General features: G+C 32.4%; 1 long non-coding RNA gene across 1 annotated transcript; it reads right to left on the minus strand.

The window, feature by feature from the left end:
• Positions 1-544: 544 nt before the first annotated feature.
• Positions 545-14,877, minus strand: LOC143064961 (uncharacterized). The gene is made up of 3 exons (XR_012975363.1): positions 14,659-14,877; positions 1,841-1,991; positions 545-856 (listed from the first exon to the last, which is right to left on the minus strand). It is a non-coding gene; the product is annotated as an uncharacterized LOC143064961 (long non-coding RNA).
• Positions 14,878-18,832: the final 3,955 nt, after the last annotated feature.

Genomic DNA, 18,832 nt, shown 5'->3' on the forward strand with positions numbered 1-18,832 from the left:
AGGTTCGTGGTACATATGGGGAGTACGAAACATTCTCCAGCGGTGGCATTGACTAAGACTACTAGGTTCGTGATACATATTGGGAGTACGAAACATTCTCCAGCGGTGGCATTGACTAAGACTTAGTGGTTGCCAAAAATGTAAAGATACCTAGCTTATAATTAAGACATCCTGTTAAATTTAAAGGCAAATTAATGTATGATTCTTAATCTCCTTAGTTGACGCTTTTATTTTTTGAAAACATTATCATGAAAATATGCAGTATATTTTCTTTCACATTAAATCAATAATTCAGATATTAAGTGGTCACTCCTTAAATATTTTTGGAATATATTTATGACTGTATAAGCACAACTGTTTTATGCGTAAAGGTGTATAAAACAAAAGATGAATCAGACGAAGAGTTATTAATGCAATAATGCATTGAATATGCTATAATTAATGTGAATTTATAACAAACGAAACATACTTTTAAATAACAATTGGCATGCAAAATAAAAGACAAAAACACAAATTCGTCTGGGTTTGGATAAAGCAAAAGGAATTAAGTTTTAATGAGTTTTATTGTTAGAAGCAAGTTTGGATTCATCTAAAACAATGTTGACACGTTTTTAATCAATCAGTATGTCTCTTTATCATTGACATTAGTGACGTTCCTGAGCAATTTGTAAGTCACAGTCGAAGTATAGTATGCCACAGAAGAATAATGATAACAGAATGACGACAACAGTTCAATTGTCATTCTCGTTTCAAGTGTAGGTGATAAGGCATATAGACGTTGTACCAAAACAGTTTAACCAGAAAATCTATGTTTCCTCTAAATGGCTTTAATCTTTCCATTATCTTTTCCCCACCTCTGTAAATAAACAAGAAAAAACTTGTCATTGGAGAATCGATAAACAAAGAATAAAAACAGATTTTCTAATCATTTCTATTTTTTTTAAGATTGCTACACTACTTGTTTCCTTTGGATAACATTTATTTCCTTCACCGAACTTAAATTCGTGTGTAAACATTTTAACCTTTAGGGATACTTAACCCTACGATGATGTTGATACACATTGATATATATACATTTGACCTTCTCGGAAAGATACTGATGTTTTCATATGATTTGAAAATACTTTGCAATACAAACGATTATAGTTTATAGCTGCTCCCATCTGTTTTGTTATCTGTGTCTCAATTAACTATATGATGAGGTTATTCAAACGCATGATATTAAGACAGAAAGTGATACATCGTAAATGGAATTATCAATCATAATGGATAATGTGAAAGGGATATATATTCGACTTCAATATAAAAACAAGGATATGTAGTATGAAAGCCAATGAGACAACTATCCATCTGAGCCATATATTATATATACTGACGTAATAATCCAACATACAATGTAAAGACCACAAAGTATTTGTTTTTTCACATGTTTTTGTGAAAAGTAATCGTTTAATCTTATCTAACAAATCTATTATAAGGAGCAAATGATCAGTATGCTGGAGTTTTGTTGAAATGGAGGAAGACCTGCTCAACAAATAGTCAGCATTTCAATTGGAACGAACTGTGCGACCCTACTTGTCGACTTCTATTTTCCTATAAATCGGAGTTCCTTCAGACACTTGTAAAAAACAAGATTGTCAAAGAAGCCAAGTCATAATATTTCACATTCAAATATGTTGATGATACAGCGGTCCACAAGTTCAAAATACTGGTAAAAAGACACTTAAATTACCGAGATAACAATTAAATGTAAACAAACATTTGATATAGGATACTAAGCTATTGTTACAAAATATAACTAATGAATCGATACTTTATTAACAAAATAATATTTCTTTACCCATTTCAGCAAATTTTCTTGCCTCCTCTTTCGGAAATCCATAAGCCCAATACATGCATTCCATATAGCGTTGAGTGACTTTTCCCTTTCCTGATTCGTCGCTTAAAAGAATATCTCTACAATCATTCGTCCAATCCTCATCTGGTCGCGCCTGTAAAGATATAAATCCCCATAATATAGTTTCGTTTCAATATAAGTCTTGTCACTTTATAATTGTCTAAAAGTATAAAAAAACATCAAAATATAATAACCTACTTAAAAAAAAAAAACGATACCAATACAGCAAGCTACTAGATTTCATTCAAAATTTCAGCAATCACAATACTATCCTGATCAGGTGTACAAAGAGAGATAACAAATACAATTTTGATATTGACCTCACTGTGCTAAAATAAATGAATTGTTATGATTTTGTTGATTTATCATACGTTGCACGTTCATGCACCTGTTTCGTAGATTAGGGATATCATTTGCTCTCCTATTCTGAAAGGCTCACTAATTCCACTACTTTGCGATCTTCCAAGTTGTCGTAAGTAGTAATCTGCTAAACATTTAATATTTTCTTCATCTTCTCTATTACCCAAACTAGTCAGGTCTGTCATTTTGAAGTCCATCTATAAACGATATGCATCTGACTGTAAGTCGACAAAGAAATGACATGCACAGTCAATTATTGAACTGATCGGCTAATTTTTCAAAAATCATTTTTCTGAAGCAGCAAAGCTAAATATTTTGTAACTTTACATGATAAATAATTGGGACCCACTACAAACGATTTTCACTCACTGAGATCGGGTTGTAAATAAAGGGTCACTGGAAGGACAAACAACTTATTTCCGATTTGGGTTTCAAAATAAAACCCAGGGAAACGCATCAACTTTAAAGAAGAAGAAAACAACGGAACAACAGAAACACTGAACTGTAACAGTTAAACACGCCAACAAATGTTTTGATACCAACTGTCATATTCTTGAGAGGGTACATGCCATTTTAATTGTTACCTTCATCATACATGACCGTCTTTTTGCTTTAAATGGATAAATGACATGACCACCAATCACTATGGTTACTAGTATTATAAATCATTTTTTAAAAATCTGTTCCTGCATTGAATATTTTATATCAATTGTTTGGCTCATGTTCGCTTTCAACCATTTTATTTGATAAATACACACTAACAAACTGATCAATGTTGATAAGGTATGGACACATAGGATTAAACTTTTACATTCAAATCTAAATTTATTTTTTTTAGTGTTCTGTCAATTTTTTTTATATTTGGCACCTTCATTTTAAAATCTTGCAAGATAAGTCAATTGTATGTGAATATATCAAATGAGCGATACCTAGAATCTCTATTTTCTTCTGAGAAGTGGAAGGCTTATCGTTCATAAATATTGCCAGGCTATAGGCTAAAAAACAAAAAAATAAGACACAGATATTCTTTCCAAATGGGTAACAAGGTAATATTGCTGGGTGTTTCAAAATGATTCACGAAAAAGCCTTTGGCTAAAATAAGTCTATGTAATCAGCTATAAAGACCGAGCTTCAGAGTTCTTATGGGACTACGTACTTGTGGGGCAGTATGAACCAGATGTGTATACTTAACAAATTCAAATGATCTCTTAGAGTGTATACAATCTTAGTCTTTTTTCTCTTGCAAAAGTATTAAGAACATTGCACTTTTTTACCCTTTAGAAAAGTATTCCCCCCTTTTTTTTAATTAAGACATATTGAAAGAAATAAAAAAATGTAGATACACGTATCTTGTTTTGGGAAGATGTACGTTTTAATTGGCATTCCTCTGGGAACCAATTGTGCTCCTCTTCTTGCTGACTTGCTCGTATGAGGCTGAAGTCATACGGGAGCTTCATATGCAGTATTGTGATAAGCTAGAATTATCTTACAACTACATGTTCATCTATAAAAATTACTAGAAAACACCTGCATATAGAGCGTGGTTAAAGTATGTAATCTGTTGTAGGATGAAATTTTGTCAAGATTTTATGACTAAAGAAATTCAGGAAAGGTATCAAAAGTCATAGGTACTTGATGAGAGTAACATGTTATGTTTGTTTTCTGTATACTATAAACATAAATATTCCATAAAAAGGTGTATTTTCTATTTACTATCAATTCCAAGTTTACTATCCACGGCAGTCACTGATATATTGAATGAGACTCTCTAAATAATATATTAGTGACCGCTGTGGATAGTAAACTTTTAATTAGTCTCTATATAATATACCAGTGACACCCGCACAATCGCGGGCATTAAGAGCGTGGTTGAAAGTATTTCAAGTATTGTGGGATGAATTTTTGTAAAAGATTTTATGATTGGAGAATTTAAGGAAAGGTACCAATAGTTATCAAAGGTACCAGGATTATAATTTAGTACGCCAAAAGTCATATGTACTTGGTGACAGGAAACTTTATTTTAGTCCTCTGCCTTTTTCCCAAAGTCTGTATTTTTTTTTTTGCTTTCTGTTTTTCTGTATACTATGCACATAAATATACCACAAATAAAATGTATTTGCTATTTACTATCAATTCCAAGTTTACTATCGTCACTATCCAAGGAGGTCACTGATATATTACATAGAGACTCTTTATATACTCGTGGATAGTAAACTTGGAATTGATAGTAAATAGCAAATACACTTTATTTATCGTATATGTATGATCATAGTATACAGACAAACGCGAAAATAATGTCCTGTCCTCAAGTACGTGTGTAAATAATGTATTATTTTAAGACAGTCATAAACGGAAGTCTTGTCTATGACTTAAAAGTCCGTCCGATGACGGAAACAATAAACAAACTTCTTTATTTTTGATTTTTTCTAAAAATAACCCAAACTGAATAATCATAAAACAAATGCGACAATGCATGGTACCTATACGACACATATGCATAATGATAAATTTATTGTGGAAGGAAGAAAAGCGACACACAAAATGAGGTCTTTTCATTTAATAGTATAGATGACATCTCATTTGATAATGGAAAGTTTTGTAACTATTTTGAACGCGTCTATTTTTATCAACTAGAAATAAATAAGACAATAGATTTCCTATCAGGATTGCTGCTTGTCAATAAAGCTACATAAATGAGGGTACAAACAAGATTAAAATCACTTAGAGGAAAATCAAATCGGAAAGTCCCTAATCACACTGCAAACTCAAACGACAAAACACATAAAAAACGAGTGGACAAGAACTGTCATATTCCTAACTTGGTACAGGCATTTTCAAATGAAGAAACATGGTCTTATAACGCTTAACCTCTTAATTTGTACAACGGTCTCGTCAAGTTCCGATATATATTTATATACAATGATGCGTAAACTAAACAGACATAATGAATAAAATAGTCAAAATATGGGTAACCTCAGTCATTCTTAAATGTCACGGATGCCATCAAGAGATCTCTGTCATCATTGAAAATCTGTTTCAGAGATAACTACTTATATGTTCCAATTGTCGGGACCACAATCACTTCCTCGTCTTCGAATATACAAGTACATGAGCATACTGCCGATGGTAGGATCTTTTTACCCTTTCGAAGCACCTGATATCACCACCATGTTTTGTTGAGAGTAGTCTCTAGGTTTCTATGCTGTGTTTTGTAGACTTGTTTATCGCTTGATGGTTTTTCGTCTTTTTTGTCTTGGCATTGTCAGTTTTCGACTTTGAATATTTCTTCAGTATCATTCACATTACGATTATTGAAATAATTATAATAAAAAAAAACTTGCCATATAGTTTATAGGGTTTAAATAGTTAATGCTCTTCAACTTTGTACATGTTTGGCTTTTTAACTGTTTTGATATGAGCGTCACTGATGAGTCTTATTTAGACGAAATGCGCGTCTGACGTATTAAATTATAATTCTAGTACCTTTGATAATTATAATCACACTTTTGTAATTTTGTTGCACTAAAATACACATCAAATCCAAAACAAGTTCATCTTTTTATTCAACCGATTAAAAAGTATTCAATTTTGTAAAAAAATTAGCAGGCCAACACCATGGGAGTTCTAAGATAAACATTTTAAAGCTTATTTGTCATAGAAGACGTTGTTTATATAAATATTGGATTTATTAAGTTTCGATAAGCCGCAAATGCTTGCAAGAGAGATGCCAAGACAACTAACACAGAGACCATATAAAAAAGGCAATTACATCTACTTAAGATGTTCGAACAAATTATTTATATTATTCAAGATTAAATATTACACATTCAGTTATAAAATAATGATGATAAATACCAAAGATGGTACTGATTTCAATAATAACGGTACCTCCGACAACATAAAATGAAAGTTTCAGACAATTTAATTGCTTTAGTGTGGTTATTCCTTTTTCGAAGCAATAACAATCTGACTTGTTTGATGGCGTCATGCGACGTAACGTTTTGAGTGAATCATAATGTCATACAGATAATTATTTGGAGGCTACGTCAATAAACAGACGACGAATGTCAGGTAGTGGCAATGGTTGTCAATAGCTCTAACAGACAAAAAATGTACAATTTACCCTTATTTCAATATCCGAGATCAAGGAAATCCATTAGGACATTTGTGCACAATCTCGTTTTTAAAACACTCGCGTATTCCTCGTGTAATTTAAATAAATCAATTTAGAATATGAAGTTTAAGCCTCAGAAGATACATGTAACAAAAGTAGTAACACTGACCTGAATTTGTTGTACATTCCATGAAAACAAAGATAACGTTAGAATCATGACGAAATGCATAGTTCGACTTATATGAATGTGTGCAGCAAGAATGTGGAAGTTTGTGTTTATGATGAAAAAAGATCTACTGAAACAATCTCACACTGACAAATCTCCTATTTCATGCAAGCTTCTATACAGAATTATTGATTAGCACTGATATCGCTTTACTATATCAATTTAAGTTTCTTCATTATTCACAAATATTGAATTATGATTAGGTATTACATGTTTTCAGAATAAAAGTAACAGATATCTGATGTTGATTCAGTAGTCAAAGACTAGTCATGTTTACATATACCAGAAGGTACTAGACAATGATAACACAGTGTATTTTATTGTCCACAATACAACTGGGATATGTCGTTTTAGTGCAATATAAGGATGACGATGGAATTCCAGTGATATAAAACAATCCATTTAAAAAATAGAATAGTCTAATAGTAAAATAATAAGGTTTCTGTGAAGCTAATTATTTTTGTCGATGAATTACTTTAAACATATTTTATTGTTAAAAAATGACAAATGGATTAGACACAAGTCTATGTCGATGAATGATACGAATCAAATTCAAAAATAATACATGATTGTTTTGAAAAATATATTCTAGATACTGCCTTTGTCATCTTAGTTACGTGTCATAAAGTTCTTTTATTTGTCTTTGTAAATTAATAAATCTTACTGCTTATTCCATTTTTGGTAATATACTTTTGGCTTGACTCGGTACTTATGCATCTCGCCAATGTTTTTGTGCTGTGGCCATTTGTTTTGTATTCTTCTCTTCCGTTTTGGCTAATATGATTTGTCTATATACCAAATGTGTTTTTTTGTTTGCTGACCTATTGTTTGTTATAGTGATTATGATTTTAACACAATGTAGACTACTGGACTCCTATTATTGACATTTTTACATGTAATTTCTGTTTGGTTTGTTCATACATTGCTGACAATATAATGGAATTTTATTGGACTATCATAAAAGTGAGAGTTTCAACTAGCTATGAAACAACGGTTCTACATTAGGAAATGCCTGTACCAATTCAGGAATATGACTGTTGTTTTCCATTCATTTGATGTGTTTGATCTTGTAATTTAGAAGTTCGTTTTTTTTGGGGATTTTGTTATTTAACTTTTTAGGATATATGTATTTAAAAACATTTGAACAAATCTTAGATTACTATATACAGGATTATGTCAATAATATGGAACGCCACAGCTGTCTAATGTGGAACTCTGAAAGTACGTTATGTTGTTCTATTATTACTTAATGATAGTTTGTCTTTACATAATATGGTTTTGACATTACGTAATGATGTTTTGTTATAACTCAATATGGAATAGTCATTACATAATGATATTTCGATATTACATTTTATGGTTTCGTATTGACTTGATATAGTTTTGTCATTACTTAATATGGTTTTGTCATTACTCAATCGGTTTCACCATTATTTAATGTGGTTATCCCATTAGGCAACGTGGTTTTAACATTACTTGATGTTTATGTGACATAACGTAATGTAGTTGTTTCATTACATGATGTGGTTTTGTTATTTCGTTATGATGATTGTCAAATTTTGTCAATTCTTTATATGGCTTTAACATTACGCAATGATGTTTGAAAATTTGACGATTTCACACTACATGATGTGTTTGTTTCATTATTTGATGTTGTCATGTCATTCTTTGATGTGGTTATCCCATCACTACAACGAGGAAAAACCACGTGACCATTTTGGAAAAAAATATGTTCTATTTTTAGACCGATTTCCAAATGTCGTTCGTGTAATGTGCTTTGGATGAGTACCCCTATCCATTAAGTTAAATTTCAAATTAAAATTCAAGTTGTTGTTCATAGTTATTTGATATGAAAAAGGGGAACGACCGTCACAGACAAAATTAAGAAAAAAGTACTAAAACATTTACAGTAATTCGGACATAAGGGGGATATCCCAAAACCACTTGCCGGTTTTTCCTTAGTTCTCAAATGAAAGCAGTATTATAATAAGTTCGTAAATGATTACAAGGAACACTGCTTTATCTTGGTCTTGAAGAATAACTCCTATACAAGTTTCATAACAATTCATGGAGGTTTACAAATTTATCATGTCAATAGTTATCAAAGGTACCAGGATTATAATTTAGTACGCCAGACGCGCGTTTCGTCTACATAAGACTCATCAGTGACGCTCATATCAAAATATTTATAAAGCCAAACAAGTACGAAGTTGAAGAGCATTGAGGATCCAAAATTCCAAAAAGTTGTGCCAAATACGGCTAAGGTAATCTATTCCTGGGATAAGAAAATCCTTAGTATTTTGAAAATTCAGTTTTATATTCAGGAAATTTATAAAAATGACCACATAATTGATATTCATGTCAACACCGAAGTGCTGACTACTGGGCTGGTGATACCCTCGGGGACGAAACGTCCACCAGCAGTGGCATCGACCCAGTGGTGTAAATAGTTATCAAAGGTACCAGGATTATAATTTAGTACGCCAGACGCGCGTTTCGTCTACATAAGACTCATCAGTGACGCTCATATCAAAATATTTATAAAGCCAATCAAGTACGAAGTTGAAGAGCATTGAGGATCCAAAATTCCAAAAAGTTGTGCCAAATACGGCTAAGGTAATCTATTCCTGGGATAAGGAAATCCTTAGTATTTCGAAAATTCAAAGTTTTATATTCAGGAAATTTATAAAAATGACCACATAATTGATATTCATGTCAACACCGAAGTGCTGACTACTGGGCTGGTGATACCCTCGTGGACGAAACGTCCACCAGCAGTGGCATCGACCCAGTGGTGTAAATAGTTATCAAAGGTACCAGGATTATAATTTAGTACGCAAGACGCGCGTTTCGTCTACATAAGACTCATCAGTGACGCTCATATCAAAATATTTATAAAGCCAAACAAGTACGAAGTTGAAGAGCATTGAGGATCCAAAATTCCAAAAAGTTGTGCCAAATACGGCTAAGGTAATCTATTCCTGGGATAAGAAAATCCTTAGTATTTCGAAAATTCAAAGTTTTATATTCAGGAAATTTATAAAAATGACCACATAATTGATATTCATGTCAACACCGAAGTGCTGACTACTGGGCTGGTGATACCCTCGGGGACGAAACGTCCACCAGCAGTGGCATCGACCCAGTGGTGTAAATAGTTATCAAAGGTACCAGGATTATAATTTAGTACGCCAGACGCGCGTTTCGTCTACATAAGACTCATCAGTGACGCTCATATCAAAATATTTATAAAGCCAAACAAGTACGAAGTTGAAGAGCATTGAGGATAGTTAATTCGGTAATATTCAATGCAAAAAAAAACTTATATAGAAATAAAAAAAAAAGTGGTATGATTGCCAATGAGACAACTCTCAACCACATACCAGATGATGTAGAAGTAAATTGATATGTGTGACTGTATGGTCTTTAAGAATGAGCAAAACTCATACCACATAGTAAGCTTAAAAAGATCTCGAAATGAAAAATATAAAAACAATTCAAACTAGAAAACTAACGATCTAAATGATGAAGACGCCGACGATACTACCGACGACGACATATAGGTTTGTTGTATCTCACTGTCGCTATATTAATGTCGCAGGTACGACACAAATCAAAAGACTTGTACTGTATTCTCAACAAATGAGACACTTTAAATCAACTCGCACTAAAGTTAAAAGGAAATGGATGGGGACTAAGCGACAAAGCACAATTTTACCCAAAACTAAAAGAAATATACTGGTAAACAATTAAAAAGGTGTTTGATAGGAATGAAGTCCTTTATTTTTTCGGACTAAAAATCATTTCAAATCAGAGTAAACATATTAAAACTTCCTTATATCCAGTCGAATTTGTCTATAGGTTACACAAAGCTGGTTCTTAAAACGCTTGTATCAGGGAAAACATTTTTCTTTGACTTTTAAAACATGTAGGGGAAACGGATTTCCTAACCATTAACATATAATATTCCGTATTTCTGATTTTTTGTTCGATTTATCGTAAATTATACGACTTCTTTTATGACTACGTGAACTTGTGCCATTTATTTTTGCTGGTCTTTAGGAAGACAATTTACAATTGTGCAATGAACGGAGGCACTTATACATAACTTTAGAATTCTGTTTGGAAACAAAAATAAATCCCCAATATATAAATATACATACCGGCCCACGTCCACTTGTATATTGTCCATCTGATGAGTTAAGCCATTTTCAATTGATTTTTATAGTTCGTTCTTATGTTGTACTGTTATACCACTGTCCCAGGTTAGGGGGAGGGTTGGGATCCCGCTAACATTTTTAACCCCACCACATTATTTATGTATGTGCCTGTCCCAAGTGAGGAGCCTGTAATTCAGTGGTTGTCGTTTGTTTATGTGTTACATATTTGTTTTTCGTTCTTTTTTTTACATAAATAAGGCCGTTAGTTTTCTCGTTTGAATTGTTTTACATTGTCTTATTGGGACCTTTTATAGCTGACTATGCGGTATGGGCTTTGCTCATTGTTGAAGGCCGTACGGTGACCTATAGTTGTTAATGTCTGTGTCATTTTGGTCTTTTGTGGATAGTTGTCTCATTGGCAATAATACCACATCTTCTTTTTTATATAATGTATGAATATTATATGCCGTGTACATGATTGGATTTTTTAGATATAACTACCGCACAGAAAAAGTATCATGGATTTCGAGGCTTTCATATTCAAGGTTTTGAATTCTACCCTTGTTGAAAACCTGTGGAGACCTCTACAGTTCCTTAAAACATCAATTTTATTTTTTTGTAAATTGAGTGCCGTCTCCCTGAACATGCTAACACTTAAGTCATATCTTTTCATTTTCATATTTTTCCCCTGTTTGTCTCTGTTGTCTTGATTGTTGGAATGATTAGTGGTATCTAACAATATTTATGAAAACTTTCTGATAATTATGAATATTTCTTCTCTGTCAGATATGGATCATTACCAATGATAAAATGAAATGCCGTACATCGCATCTTATAGAGGTTTAAATTTCAAATATTCGTCAATAACTTAAGATATAGAGCAATTATGTCTTCAACATTTCAAATGTTAAAGGGTACATTTGTATTTTTTACTTCGATGTGAAGGAAATTTATTTCAGTTTTTTCTGTGACAAAGTACAAGCATGTCGGTATTGCAACAATGTATGATTGACATAATCCAGGGGACATAATAAACAGATAGGTATGAAAAAGAAAAGATATGGGGTATTCTGTATCAGACGAAAGAAACACTATTACAGTGTTGAATCCCATTAATATTCACAGTGCAAGCAGTATATAATATCTACATTGAGCAATCCTTTACCATTAAAATGAAAATGCCAATGACAGAGGTTGATTATAAAAAATGTTTTACTGTGTTAAAAAAACTTCGACTTAAACAATGAAAACTTACACGTTGGACATGAAATATTTTGTCGATGAAGAAAATTAAATTATGTCACTTCTGAAATAAGTTTGTCGATAACGTAACTTATTCTGACGGTAAAGAAACGCGAATTCGATCACTACTCTGTTACGGGCTGTAAGTATTACGTTTGCAGTAATGAAAAATGATGATTCATCCAAACACACTAATCTCATTTACATCAGTACTTCATACGACATAAAATTAAAATAATATCACGTGGAGACAAATAACGCAACATAAAATTGAGAATGGAAATGGGGAATGTGTTAAAGAGACAACAACCAGAACAACGAGAAAGCCAAAGTCAAGCAATGGCTATTCAACACAGCGAGAAAAACCCGCATCCGGATCCGGACCTGAGCTAGTCCCGAAACAAAACTGTGTATTAGTTCAGTAAAAATAAACGTCATGCTAAAAAAGTCCCTCCAACAGATTCAGTAACTCTAAGAATCTGCATTGCTTGTAGGTACTTCTGTTAGATAGTCACAATGGCCACACTTTACTACTAGACCATATTAGTAACCTAGTCAATCGTCTATATTTGTTAATCAATTATCAGGCTTTTGAATGTACTGCTTGATAATTTTTCGTCTTAGCTTTTACAATGATTAAAATGATTTTAAACTAGTTTGACTAAATTCACATTGCGATAAGACGTGTCACGGTACTTGTCTATCCCAAATTCATGTATTTGGTTTTGATGTTTTATTTGTTATTCTCGTGGGATTTTGTCTGATGCTTGGTCCGTTTCTGTGTGTGTTACATTGTAGTATTGTGTCGTTGTTCTCCTCTTATATTTAATGCGTTTCCCTCAGTTTTAGGTTTTTACCCCGATTTTGTTTTTTGTCCATGGATTTATGAGTTTGAACAGCGGTATACTACTGTTGCCTTTATTGACAATAGTTTGAATGCTCTGTGTTTCAGCCGATTCTAACAAAATGATAATCATTATTGTATCATTGAATTACAATTCAATTGTAATACTTCAAATGATTTTTTTTTTTTATATAATATTATACTTTTAAATGATTTTACAGTGCAAGTCATGTTTGAAGTTGGTTAGGCATCTTCGATTCTAACATTCAATTCTGTCCAACTTGTTGAAATAATATTTAATGTTTGGATGCTCTGATATGTTGTAATATTAATTAAGTTAACTGGAAAAGACTCCATATGAAGTCGGTTTCACTTGTGTGTCTTATCCCATCTGTGTTTATGAAAAGAAATATTTCTAAACTAAATACTTATATACTAACATCTAAGTCAAATGGTATTTTATGGATAGTTTTCTCATTGGCAAGCTTACCACATCTCCTTATCTTATAATTAACCTTTATCTTAAAAAGATATAATATATGTATTGTCATATTTGTTAATTTTATCACACTGTTTGTAGTTTTAAAAAGGCAATTGGCGTCACCAATAGTTTGCTAAGAAGAGTATTGTTAGTATTCTTTGATGTTTTTTTTTCTAAAAAAAAATCGTGTTGCCAAATTCAAAGGCGGCTGATGTCACCAACAGCTAGTCTCATTGATATTACTTAGTTTAGTAGACACATCCTTAACTTAAGTTTTAAAATAATATTATTTTTTCTTATTATTTTCTATGTTTGAATTCTTCGTTGATAAATTTATTACTCCCTTCGGTAAAGTTAAACTTATATTGATCTTGGATTTTGTGTACATAAATTATTTAAACATCATGACTTTCAAGTTTTAGAGTAAGTGTAAAATCCAGAAAATGCTACACTGAATTTGAAAAATGCTATTTTCATATTTTAAAAACAGTGAAAGATAATCTTAAAAGCCTTCGGGATCATAAAAGAAGGACATAAGATACCAGAGGGACAGTGAAGAATAATAATTTTCCAAAGAGGAAAGTCAAAAACATTTCATTTTTTTTTTTAGTATTATAGCAATTTATCCATAAATTGATTTTTTTTAGAATTTCTCTTTTTGAATTTTACATTTTGTAATAAATACCACGTATAAATCGTTTAAAGTAATAACGGTCATGTTGGTTTGATGTCTTAAAAGGAATGCATTTTAAAATAAAACTCTTAATAATTATAAGGAGCAAATTGTTGGCAATATTGAAACAGCTTAGACGTTCAATAGTTATCAAAGGTACCAGGATTATAATTTAGTACGCCAGACGCGCGTTTCGTCTACATAAGACTCATCAGTGACGCTCATATCAAAATATTTATAAAGCCAAACAAGTAAAAAGTTGAAGAGCATTGAGGATCCAAAATTCCAAAAGATGGATCAGAGATGCCGCTAAAGACAAAAGCTTTTAACGGTATCCATTTGGAACATATTATTATTATGTTCTAGTTTTAGAACAAAAGGTATACATTGATTTTTTTCATTTTAAAAGATTTGTAGAATCCTGCCGTTTTTTCTTCGTTTCACAGATAAAATATCATATCTCAAAAACAGCCCAATCCGAAATAAAAATCATCAAATAAGACCCTCATATTTAATAATTTTCTCAATGGATTGCAATGTCTCAATGACATGTCGTTTATCAGATCAATGTTTTATAACTTTTAGGGTAAGCACTTATTAAAAGTTTTTAAACAAAAGCCAATATTTAAGTTTACACCTCACAAGAGATAAAATAACTCACCTGACTTGCTTGTACGTTCCATATGAACAGGCATAACGTTAGAAGCATGACGAAATGCATAGTTCCCCGTTAAAGTATCGGTATGACAAACCAGTAAGTCCGTGGAAGATTCTATTTATGTGGAATAAAGATCCCTTGTTACAATACTTCAATGACTGCTGTCGTATTTTATGCAAGCATCCCGACGGAATTATTGATTTGCACTGCTATTGCTTTTACTGTATCAAATAAAATATCTTCAATATTTACATATAACTCATTACGAATTCTGTACATGTATTTATCTATTACTTAAGAGATATTTAATGTTTATGGAGGCGGTGTCTAACCATATTGCAATACTACACAAAGTACTGGAAAAACATAGAACATACAGGTATGGTTAATCAATTCACATGTAAATGCAGCTACGGTTGTTTTTCATTGTTTGTATCTTTCATCAATAATGCAAGATTGCCTTTACGTATAGATTCTAGTCACTGACGTTGTTTGTCATCCCAATAACGTATTATAGTGTTCCTTTGTTTGTTTGTATGGCTATAGCTTTTACTGTTTAGTTTGTTCTTATGGTGGTATTCATTGTACTTGGATCTGTATTTATACATCCCGTCATTGTGTTATTGTTCTATGATATTCTTTGTTTTTTTTTATTTTTGCTAATATGCTTTTTCTGTATGCCTTTTTTGTGTTTCTTGGTTATATATGTTCTATGATAATTTCTGTATTCTTGTCTTTTGTTTTTGGTAATGACCTTTGTCTGTGTGCCTTTTTTTGTTTCTTTCCTGCATATGACGTGGCTCTGTACTTATACATCCCGTCATTGTGTTATTGTCTCATGGTTAATAGATATAGGAAGATGTGGTGTGAGTGCCAATGAGACAACTCTCCATCCAAATACCAATTTATTAAAGTAAACCATTATAGGTCAATGTACGGCCTTCAACAGCCTTGGCTCACACCGAACAAAAAGCTATCAAGGGCCCCTAAATTACTAGTGTAAAACCATTCAAACGGGAAAACCAACGGTCTAATCTATATAAAAAACGAGAAACGATGTTTGTTTTTATCGTGATTAAGACAATAACACAACGTTGACTGCTGTACCCTATTTTTAACATTTTTACCTATTATGTGTGTTTTTTTTTAGTTTACACATTGTTGTCAATATAATGGAATTTTATACAACTATCTGTCTTATAAAAGAGGGACGACAGATACCAGAGGGATAGTCACTCATAGATTGAAAATAAACTGACAACGCCATAGCTAAAATTAAAAGACAAACAGACAAATAATAGTACAGAAAACAAAACAAAGAAAACCAAAGACTAAGCAACACGAATCCCACCAAAAACTGGAGGTGATCTTAGGTGCTCCGGAAGGATATGCAGATCCTGCTCCTCATGTGGAACCCGTCGTTTTGTTAATGTTATTACAAATCCGGTAAAAAGCCTAATACAGTAGGTAACAATCGTGAAAAGGGAAGGGTACTGTAGTTACGACATAAGGAACATATCCGATATCATCTGTGAAACGGCTATTCCATAACGGTCAACTAATTTATGAAAGCGTCCGTAAAATTTACGAATGGGTGATTTCAACTTCACCATTTGGAATTCTTAGTTTAAAAGTTTCCTTGTGAGCAGCAATCCTCTATCAAGGAATTTATGATAGGAAATACAAGCCCGGAAAATCGTATCAATTGGGAGATATATACCCCGTATGCAGGTGCTGCTGGAAATGTTGCTACTTAGAAATGGAAAGTTCACAATTGGAAAGGTGAAATCATCTTTTTTGTCGTAAAGTTTTGTTTTCAACCGACCCTCATTGTCAATTTCTAGATGTAAGTCAAGATATGAGACCGACTTAACTGTATCTGTAATATCCTTTATCTCTAGTTCGATGGGATAGATGCGTTCAACATAGTCACCAAATTTTGAATTATTTAGTGAAAGAAAATCATCTATATACCGGAAAGTAGAGTTAAAGGATATTCTTAACTTCTTATCTTTCTTCCTAAGAAGTTCCTGTATGAAGTCAGCCTCATAATAATAAACAAGTCGGCAAGAAGAGGGGCACAATTTGTTCCCATTGTAATGCCGACAGTCTGTTACAAATATGTTGTCAATCATGAAATCAAGCATCTTGATAATGTCAGTTTCAGAGAATTTTTTGTTTGAATCAGTGATCCTTTACAACGTAGGATTTATCCCTCCCTTAGACAAGATACTTGTATCTACGGTGGCCATTTTTATGAAACAAAGCAATACCAACTCTTTCAATTTGTCTTTTCGTTTGGAATGTGGAATACTTGTGTAAAGTGTAGAAAAGTTAAATGTTTAATACTATTACAGGATGAAAGAGAGTTAGATTGTATGTACTCAAGATCTTTGGAATGTTTAAGTATCCACATCTGATTCACGCCACCTCTAGAATAGGCAGTTTCACAATAACTTTGAAGCCCGTCTTTGATTGCTGATAAAATAGATGTTGATAATTTAGAAAGAGGTTTCGTGAACATAATCTATGTTTTCAATCATAATAATGTGAAATTAAAATTAAGGAGTACATATAAAATGATGTTTGAATCTATTTTATTGAACACACAACAAAATGTGACGTATTTCTAATTTACGCCTATGATCCATTTGATCATCCGTTTGGTTCCGTCTCTATTAAAATTCTTCTGAAAAAGAAAATTATATGTCAATTGCACAATGTTGTATAATCATTTTTAAAGGCAATGTTGAGTAGTTATACATTGTCAGGTTATTCGGCGCCAAATCATCACTTTATATCATTAAACGTAATGGGTTATGGTAACACAAATGATTGACACAAAATTAATGACGAAAACGGCATTGAAAAGCAGGAACAAGAGAAAATTGCCTTTGCATTTTAATGTTCCGAAATAGTCGTGTTCTATTGTTTCCATGTACCGCATACTGGGACAATTATTAATCCTAAAAGCCTTTAAACGAAAAAAATATCTTCTAGTGATAACTTATTAAATAAAAAGTTTTGAGCACTGGTTTCAGAAATAGTACAATCATTTACCCGAGCTTTTTGTAACAGATTTCGAAAATATAGATCTCCTTATTTACTGACTTTTGGAAGTAGATCCCAAATTAACTATATATCAGGTTGTTTAACCTACCATCACCATCCATAGCTCCGTTTTTATTTGTATCATTTTCTAAGAGTGTCTTGTCAGCCATGTTTTCTGCATCTTTTTGTGAATTACCAGAATCCCAGTACAGACATACCATTTCTTCTCTGGTTAATGTACTATCATCTATTTTAGGACTCTGAATCAATTGGTCACATTCTTCGCTTATTTCCTATAAAAAAGGTCAATTTTAAATACTGAACACGACTTCTGTAGACTCGGAATGAATAAGACACACAACCCGTTTGTTTGTCAGGTAAAGTTGAAATTATGCTCGAAATTCGATAACGTCTCCTTTCAATATAATCATAAAAATATAGATTGATCACTGCAACAAGTGTGTTACGATATTTCGCTACTCGAGACGGTAAAATTTTATTATTTTAAGCGCGAAGCTTGCTGAGCTTTTTAAATGGTATTTTAATTTAACTGTTGAGAGTGGAGAGATATCGTATACACGAGTTATAGTGGTGGTATCTGTTTCTCTTATGGTTTTTTTTATCCTTTATCAAAGATTTGCAGAAAATTGTGTTCTTCATACGTAACTTCATCGGGCAAAGTCGACTTTTTTCAGGACGTTACAATAAGAAAATCAGAAGTAATCAAGAAAAATTTAACGTTATAATTAAATTTCGACCAATCAATTGATGAGAATTATAGTATAACTAATCGCCGTATTTGAATATCAAAAATAAGACAACGCGTGACCGAACGACACATGGATTAAACGAGTGCGCAGCACGAGTTTAATCCATAGCGGCGTTCGGTCACAAGTTGTCTTATTTTTGATATTCAAATACGGCGATTAGTTATTCTTTTTATTACATTGGCAAATGGTTTCTTTTTATGAAATTAATGTAGAAAATGTAAGGAACTATATCTTTTTCCTACGCATTGACAATTTGTTTTGATCCGACGTTATCGACGTCTTGACAACGCCTATTGTTGTATGACGTCAGAGAGTGAAATAACCACGTTTATCCAGGTGTAATGATAAGTCGTTAT

The sequence above is a fragment of the Mytilus galloprovincialis genome, chromosome 2, assembly GCF_965363235.1.
Source record: "Mytilus galloprovincialis chromosome 2, xbMytGall1.hap1.1, whole genome shotgun sequence".
Classification (NCBI taxonomy): Eukaryota; Metazoa; Mollusca; class Bivalvia; order Mytilida; family Mytilidae; genus Mytilus; species Mytilus galloprovincialis.